The sequence below is a fragment of the Siniperca chuatsi genome, linkage group LG9 (assembly GCF_020085105.1).
Source record: "Siniperca chuatsi isolate FFG_IHB_CAS linkage group LG9, ASM2008510v1, whole genome shotgun sequence".
NCBI lineage: Eukaryota > Metazoa > Chordata > Actinopteri > Centrarchiformes > Sinipercidae > Siniperca > Siniperca chuatsi.
In genome coordinates, this window is record NC_058050.1 from 15723811 (window position 1) to 15732564 (window position 8754).

The 8754-nt window shown below is 36.7% G+C and overlaps 1 long non-coding RNA gene across 1 annotated transcript; it reads right to left on the reverse strand.

The window, feature by feature from the left end:
- Positions 1 to 7373, reverse strand: LOC122881389. Its single transcript, XR_006379152.1, has 2 exons — positions 7094 to 7373; positions 1 to 1904 (listed from the first exon to the last, which is right to left on the reverse strand). It is a non-coding gene; the product is annotated as an uncharacterized LOC122881389 (long non-coding RNA).
- Between the last annotated feature and the right edge of the window lie 1381 nt (positions 7374 to 8754).

Below are 8754 nucleotides of genomic sequence, written 5' to 3' on the forward strand. Positions count from 1 at the left end.
TCCTGCTTCAGAGAATCATTTTATTAATACTTTGAGTTTTGTCCTAAAACAACAGCAGACTAAACACAATACATTATTCATTCTTATAATGTGATAATACACTTGTAATACAAAATAAACACAGTACTGTTTTTCCTGATTGGTTTCCAGTTGTGTTCAGACGTCGTCCGTGGAAAGTTAATGTGCCACATGTATTTCTTTGCTCTTGGATAATGTACTGTACGCTGGTACCAGACTATTTGCTTCAAAAACAGCAGAACGTGGCCCAGACTAAACTGCTGCTTTCACATGGTAGATACTGTGGTTCTGACATCTTGTTCATATATTTTAAAAAGGGAAAAGTGAATGACTGCCAATCAGCTGCACCAAAGTAGGTCGTTCAAATGATAAACAAGGATTTAATTCATTGCATGAGTGATTGAAGTTTTATTTCCTCTTTTATATCCCTTGGATAAAAACAAAAGAAACATATGCCAACAATGCACAACATCTACTTCCAGTTCAAAAGGACTTTATACAGTCACGCATTAGTGATTGTACATATATAAATGGGAACTTTTAGACAAACTCTCAACATTTGAAGTGAAATAGAATTTGTTCATCTAAATTGATTTTATTATGATCACTTGAACTAATTAGCATTCATATACCCTATTGACACAGTGGGAATTAATAAATGCCTTGGTGAAAGTGTTTTTCTGTGACAGAGTGGACTCATTCCTCAGGAATCCAACCACTCACAGTTACTGTTTCATATATTATTACTCTAATCTAATTTCTCTTTTACTGGAGTGGGACTGCTCTATGTGATACTGCCAAAATAATTTCTTGATGTGCAACAGTATATTTAAAAGGGATGGAACCTTTGTGTAAAAATGTTAAGTAATGAAAATAATTTGGTTAACTGAACAGAGACTGATAGTCAAGTCAGTTATCACCCAGATCTTATCAGACTGACCAGTGTGGCTGAATGAAGCGCCTTAAGTGGTGTCGCTCTGCCAGGGGTCACAGAGAGCTGCGAATCAAAGGGGGAGCCAGAGGTTGACCAAACACACTGTTCTCCCACTGCCCTTATGTAAAACTATCTGCTAAACACCAGTGGTCGTCTTTGAACTTGATTTAGCACTAAGGTCACAAACAGCCGGTCCTCTGTTGTGGAGGACAAAGCCAGCACCCTGATGGCATGGAGATAGAGGAGATAAAATGAGGTTTATGCTGTCTTACACTGAGATTATCAGTGGGTTCTTGGGGTCTCAGACAGACTTCACTGTTATAATAGTTTATTCCTAATAACAGCTTTTCATCTGGGCTGCAAAACTAGATTTTTTTCACTTTAATAAATAGGAAAGTATTAATTTCATATGTATAAATATGAGCATTTGAGATTACAATAATAATAATAATTATAATAATATTATATGTCATTTTTAGATATACATATTTACACAAATGTTGATAATAATACTATATAAAATTAATACACAGCTGTTTTTTAAGTAATGTGCAGTGATAAGCATCAAAAGCAGTGAAAATAAACCTCATAACAACAATGTACAAACTCTTAAATCAATTGTTTTTCATGGCTGGTGTTGCACAGCATTAATACATCAGAATTACAGTACAAATTATCAGAGAAATACATCCTACTCTGGCAAAATGCTTTTTAATAATTAACATAAAACACGTTTTTTTAAATCAACTAAACAACCATAAAACAAATCATAGCCGTTTCGATATATATAAAAACAAACAAACTTGTTTTTCATATTGTTGCTGTTGTTCTTCATGTCATTGTGTCATTGTGTCATGTCACCAGGTCATCTGACCAGGTGGCTCCTCAGTCGACGGACTGAAGGATCCTGACGCCACGTGTGAAGAGTCGGTGTCCTGCACTGACGCTCCTGCTGGGATGTGAGGAAATGCATGATGAGTCATAACTTATATAGAACATTAAAGCCAGGTGAGAACTTGCCTAAAGCAACACATATAAAAAATGATCCGGTTACTCAGTGACTTATGCTTTGGCAACAGTGATTTAAATTAGAAAATAAAATTTCACATTCACTCTATATACTGTACATCACAGCTAGCTGTCCAGAATGCAAATGTAATTTGCTTATTTATTCTCCATAAGCAGTTCAACCACTTAGTTTCCTTTTTTTCAGATTAAACAAAGTGTAAAGTTTCACTCATAATATTTGGCAGTTCTATAAATCAGTTTGTTGGCGCTATATTTGATTTGAGCACATTCATGTGTTATTATAAATTTCTTAAAGCCACTTGAGAGTAAATACAATCTTCTGGACTTTTGTTGCAAAAGTGAAGAAACAAATTTCCTCTTCACTTTCCCTGACAGGCAGGATGGGGACATTTGAAAGGATTCTTCACAGCAAAAGTCCATTGATTAAGTTAACTTTTGGCTTGGCATCACACCATCTTGATTAATGACATGACCCTCAACAGTCACTTTTCATTTGTTAATGCTACATTTTTGTGCATTTTGTGATGTTTTATGCATTACTAAATATAGTATCCATTACAAATCATAAAGAGTTGGTTTGTTGTGTATGTTCCTTTTTATCCTACTAAAATGACTAACCACCACATGCTGTATTAGAACAGGTTTCTGCAGTGATGGTCAATTTGATTTTCCCTGCACCCACATAACTCTGCTGCCTGCTAACAATTCAGTAAATTGGATAAGAATAAAGTGTTTAAGATGGTTCAGAAGGAATAAGGAGATCATTGTAACTCAAGGTAACAACACAGTAATTATCAGTGTGACATTAGAGTCCCGGTATTCAGTGTCGGTGGGACTGGTGGGCCAACAGGTTAATGAAGGGAATGGGATTAATACCCGGGGAGTGGAGCGCCCTCAGGGACAGAAGCAGGGATGCTGCATCATTAGAGCCCTATTAACCCCTGGGCAATACAAGAGGACTGCATGCTTCACTCAGTGCCTCAATAAGTGACAAATTGTGCTCTGCCTCTATTCACATCCAGGGAGAGGTTACTTTGAATCAGTTGAGATTTTTAATAACTTTTATACAGTAGCATGGCTCACACCACACACATGCTCATTATAAGAGAATGATATTGAATGTATAACAATTTGAATAGATTTAACTTTTCACAATGTGTTGGGACATTTACTCAGGGAGCTGATGCATGTGCTTTATAAGCTTTTCTCGATGTGTGGTTTCCAAAATGAGTGAAACACTCATCAAACAGTTTATAGTGAGGCATTCTTTTTCCCTCAGAAAATAATCCTTTGTATTTCATGCTCAAACTGGGGCTACAGTTATATATATACTCCATCTTGATTGAACATAAACAGGAATGTTTGAAATCACTGCATTGGACTACGACTGCCCTCTACCTCATCTGTATGTTTATACTTCCTGTGCGAGGCCCTCTATTTATGGACAACTGAAGAACACAAATAATCATCCCCCTCGAGTGAAAAATCTGCTTTTATTATCTGCAAAGTTTTGCAATGCCTTTGTGTACGCTCATGCTGCCTTCTGATTGCCTGTTTATTATTACAGCGTTTCTGCTGAGCCAATGGGGATCCGGCCAAATTCCAAAAGGTGCCAAGCCTTTTCCAGCCTTTTCCTGTCTGTGACATCATTGTGTATTCCCCTAAAACACACTGATCCGTGTCTTGTCTGCAACATGGGTGGCACACATCACACGCAACAAAGGTTAAACACAAGGTACACACGTTTTGACTGTGCCCTTTGGACGTGTATCAAAGGACATTTCTGGTCCTTGATACGATCAGATCGCATGCCTAAATCATGGCGTCATTCTTCATGACCAGTGTATCTTTCACTGTGATGAAACGCTGATCTGTTATGGCCTCACATTTTCAGTTGAAATCTGTAATTTGCCAACTTAAACATTGTGCGTGTCCACAAGCCTTCAACCAGATTTAAACAAGCATCCATTTAACATTTTCTCAAACAGCCAAAGGCGTACAATTCCTTTTGTTGTGTCCACGTTTATCCAAATATCTCAAGAAATAATGTTTCAGCATTGTAACTTCGACATAGACCATTTACCTCAAGGGCCATGCAACGTTTTAGACAAAAGCTCTATGTTATTATATGGTCTCAGGATACAAATCTCTAAACCTTGCAGATAAATGTTTCTTTAAAAGAAAGGAGACTTGAATTCATTTGATACTAAAGTTTTTGGTCTTCTTTCTGCAAGTAAATGTTCATTTGTTCGGCTTTTAGAAGATAAGAGATAACTAATGCAGTTTGAGTTTGTCTGAAAGCATGAGCAGTCATCAGTAAATCAACAAAAAAAAAGTTTCAGTCAATAATTTTGCCAAATACTTTTGAAGCCAAATACCCAATCATCCCTCTCACTGTTTTGTTCTCATGTATTTACATAAATCAAGTAAGTGCACCAGGTGTCTGTGCTATTTAAACGTCAAATGCTGCTGAACCTGCACAGAAATGTTTTTTGGCATGAAGTATCCTCACTTCTCTATGCCAGGTTAGAGGTTTGGTATTAGAGCCTGTCTTGGATCAAACTGATTTATATAAAGACAATGTTTTATATTCAGGGGAAAACACTCTTGAAAGCGAGCTTCCCATGTATTCAAACAGTGATTTTGATCACTTTATCAGTTGACAACTCTCCAGAAGCAGTTGATTGTCAAGAATGTAATCTTGTCAAGTAATTCAGGAGATACATTTTGGATTTCCTTAAATGATGATTAAAAATAATTAAATGAGCTTAATTTCATTGCAGAAAAAAACTGTTCTGAAGCAGGGAATTTAGCACATTAGGTCCCGTTGCATTTTCTAAAAAGTGGGTCTCCAACTCAGTGTGCAATGAATTCTCCAAAAACACCTGTGCTTGTACATGAAAAGAAATACAAGTGTCTATGGAATCATGTTTTTGATTTAAGAGAGGATTCTTCACCTTAGCTTCAAGTACACTTTTACATCTACAGCTAAATTTGAGCTTTTATTCACAGCAAAGCAGATTAATCTTGTTGCACACTTTCAGCTCCAGTGCTACAAATCTGGTGACAAAGAAACTCAAATAATCTGACAATGCACCATGATTTTCTGTTTTTTTTTCTCTGTTTCAGTTTTAAATGTTTAAACCAAAACACGTTAAAATTATAAGATGTTTGTGCAAACTATCATTATCATCTTCCTCCTACAGTGGAAATATGAAATTCTATCCTTTATTCTTTGACACACATTTCTTTTAATTTGACGCCTGATCTCATTGTGCTGTCACGTGAAAAAGTATACACAGCTGCAGGTAGTTGCTCATTTTCAACAGCAGTAAAGGTCAGTGGACCCAACAGGTACTCATAGCTGCCATCTGCTCAGACATGTACAAAGATTATGGATCACAATCTATTTTATATATTTGTGTCATATTTCCAATTAAATATTTCTTCAAATGAATTTCCTCTGTCATTTTATCTGCTACAACTTTTTCCTCAGTCACATTACAGGCAGCGAGGCCAGCTTCCATATTGCACCAAAAATTCAGATTTTCCATCTTTAAGTCACATTTTATCATTCAAAATGAAAGCTCTGGCACAGATGTGTGGATCCACATGAAGTCGAGGGTACACAATATGGCTGCTTTCAAGTTGATTCAACTTTGTTTTGTGGACAACAACTGACTTTTCACATATGTAGCAAATAAAATGCCCTCTCAACAAAGAGCTGTATTATAGATGTTAATGTATTCAATAATCAGCAGACTCCAGATGCAACTGTCTGTTTCTGTTTAGCCTCTCCTCTGTTTCCTTGCCTCAAGTGCAGTCCTGTGCTCTGATCTTATCTTCATGCAGCTCAACTATTCCTGGCTTTAGTATTCACTTTCTGAGGCATTGTTAAAGGTGTGGATGAAACTGCATGTGGGCCTGAAAACGTTTGATTACCAACTAGAGGACTTTTCATTTCTCACTGAGACCTAAAATGGACAATCTGGAATTTCACTTAAAAGTGTGGAACTGGCAGTAAAGTCTGCACCTGCTCTTTCCCGTTGAGCTCAGAAATAAACGTTTTAATGCAACAACATAAAAGAAACTTATGTTGTCCTGAGTACATGTATTGTTAAAGTAATTCTAACAGACTCTTACATAAATGATCAGTTACACTATACATTTTTCAAGTAAGCTGCACTTACTAATCAAATAAATAGATTTTATAAATGCAAAAAAATAAACGCAACAATAATTTTCCGCCGTGATACAAGACAAAACTTGAGGCAAAATTTGGCAAAATGTGGAGGCAAAAATAATAAATAATAAATCTGTTATTGCAATATAATTTATGATTAACCTGTCTGACGTGATATATCACCTGTGAGCTGCAGATGCACGTGAAGGAACTGCGATATTTGGTTACAAAACCGAGAGATTTTAATATGAAAACAAATCGAGACAATAATTCTAATTTTTGCGCCAGGCGCCCATGACTGTAGCCTAATAACATGTTAAGAACCAAGGACATTATTTAATTAAACTGTAATAATAATAACAATAATTTAAGTTGTTTATAATAATTTTAAATTAAAATCACACATTTAAGACATCAACGTTACATATATGTTTTTATAATAAGCTGCACAAAGATATCAGGGCAAATGAGTGATTTGGAAACATGTTACTCCGATAAAAAAGAAATAGAGAAAAAAGCCAAATGTAATTTGATAGTGCAGTCAATTTAGTATTTTTTTTTAAAATTGATCTTATCGTCCATGTCTGACACAACAGTTCTGGTATAGGCTTAGTCAGAGACTTATATGTGTCATGCATTTCTTTTGTCTCCCAATAGCTGGATGATGAATTATCCTCCGTTTACTCCCCTCCTTTAAGCCTCCTCCCTCCCCCCAAAGACACACACACACACACACACACACACACACACACACACTCAGCTTCACAGTAGTCTGAAACTTCGACGGCAGTAGGCCCGTTAATATTGGAAGCTTAAAAAAACATCCTGATCTTCTCATATCATCTTACAGCCAAATAATCAACAATTCAACATCTTAAACACAGGAATCATAAGTGTTGCAGACTGTCTACCTTTTTCTTACAGCCTACCTTTGTCTCAGCGCGGTCAGTCAGGTCCATGTGACTCCCTGCAGGTGGCCCTTTTATTAATCCATTTGAATCAAACCTAATGGATGATCTGAATGTAGGACTACAGACTCACCGTTCGTGTCTGTGTGGAAGCAAAGCTCCTCCGAGCTCTCGCTCTCTGCAGAGTAATGCACTGCACGGCGAGCCTCTGCACAGTCTGAACATCTGCTCATTTCACGTGACTTTTTAAAAAATACTAACATCTGTTCTAAATACGTTTCATTCTGTGCCTCTGCATCGTGTCAATTGCCAACTCCTCTCTCCTGAAAAAAGGGAGAGGAAACTTATTTAAGCCCTATTGCATTGCATAAGGGCTGAATTGGAAATTGTTTTTAAAAAAGAAAAACTTGAGCTTTTAGTGATACATGGCACGACTAGGTTACAGCTCATATTTATTGTAGGCCCTGTTTATTTATCCGGTCTTGAGTGAAAACCCCTCAACTGTAAAAGTTTCAAGAAAAGCTGTTTATTGATCTATTCTAGACTGGTTGTGTGTGTGTGTGTGTGTGTGTGTGTGTGTGTGTGTGTGTGTGTGTGTGTGTGTATGTGAAGCATTTGCCCCCCTAAAACTTTCAGTGAGAATAGCCTGCATGTACAGACCCACAGCCTACCTTCACGGCCTCCTTAAATTTCATAGACATCTGGGAATTCCATACATGCCTCGCAATTACACACCTTCAAACGGGCACACACTTTGATTTGGACAGTGAGAAACACTTTCCCACATCACTGAGATCAATCACATCACGATAACAGTATGAAAGATTTATTTAATGACAATAATCGGGATTACCTTTCATGGCTACACGACATACGCAAGGACGCAGAAAGTCTTATCTATCGGTTATTGTGTTGCGCTGCAGATCTGCAAAATCACAAGGGATTATTGCCAAGACAATAGCTAAAATAATCCCGTTTATGATTTAATTGTTTGATTTTGTCATCATGAATTTATATAGGGCATTCATTGTTATGCTGCAGCAAAAGCAGTATAGAATAAAGTGTTGTTAGTTTGATCTCTGCACTGACAAAATATCTAAAATCCTGAAAACTAAACTGCATTGGTGTTTATGTCTGAAGAGAGACTGTAGCATGGGCCCAATAGCAGGTTGACATGACCCCTAATTTATTTACTTATAATGGTGAGCTTCAGGTCCAGTCCTTAATCCAACTGTAAACAAATCCAGGAAAAGAGAGAGTGAGAGAGAAACTGGAGACTGCATGAGGCTTTTAAATTTTTAATTAAAATGGAATTTTAACTTAGTTTATACAGACTGACTTTGTTTTTTTGCAGCAGCAGCAATAAAACTTTTTTCTCACGTTTTAAATTATGTGTTAACACTGGCCTTTGCTTGAATAGCCTAGTTTTAGTTATACATGACGGGAAAAAATTATAAGCCATGAATTGATTTTCCCCCTTCTTTTTGGATGTGTAACAATATGTAAGAAATAGCTGCATGTTTCTCCAACGCTTTTGCTCGAGCCAAAAATAACTCGATCTGTTTCCCAAGTGACTGGCGATATAGTGGAAGCTTTTGTCATTAAATCTCATGTGAAGTATAGTCCACGTGATTTCAGTGTATTTGAATTTGAATTTTGGCCTACTCAGCCGTCTGTTATTA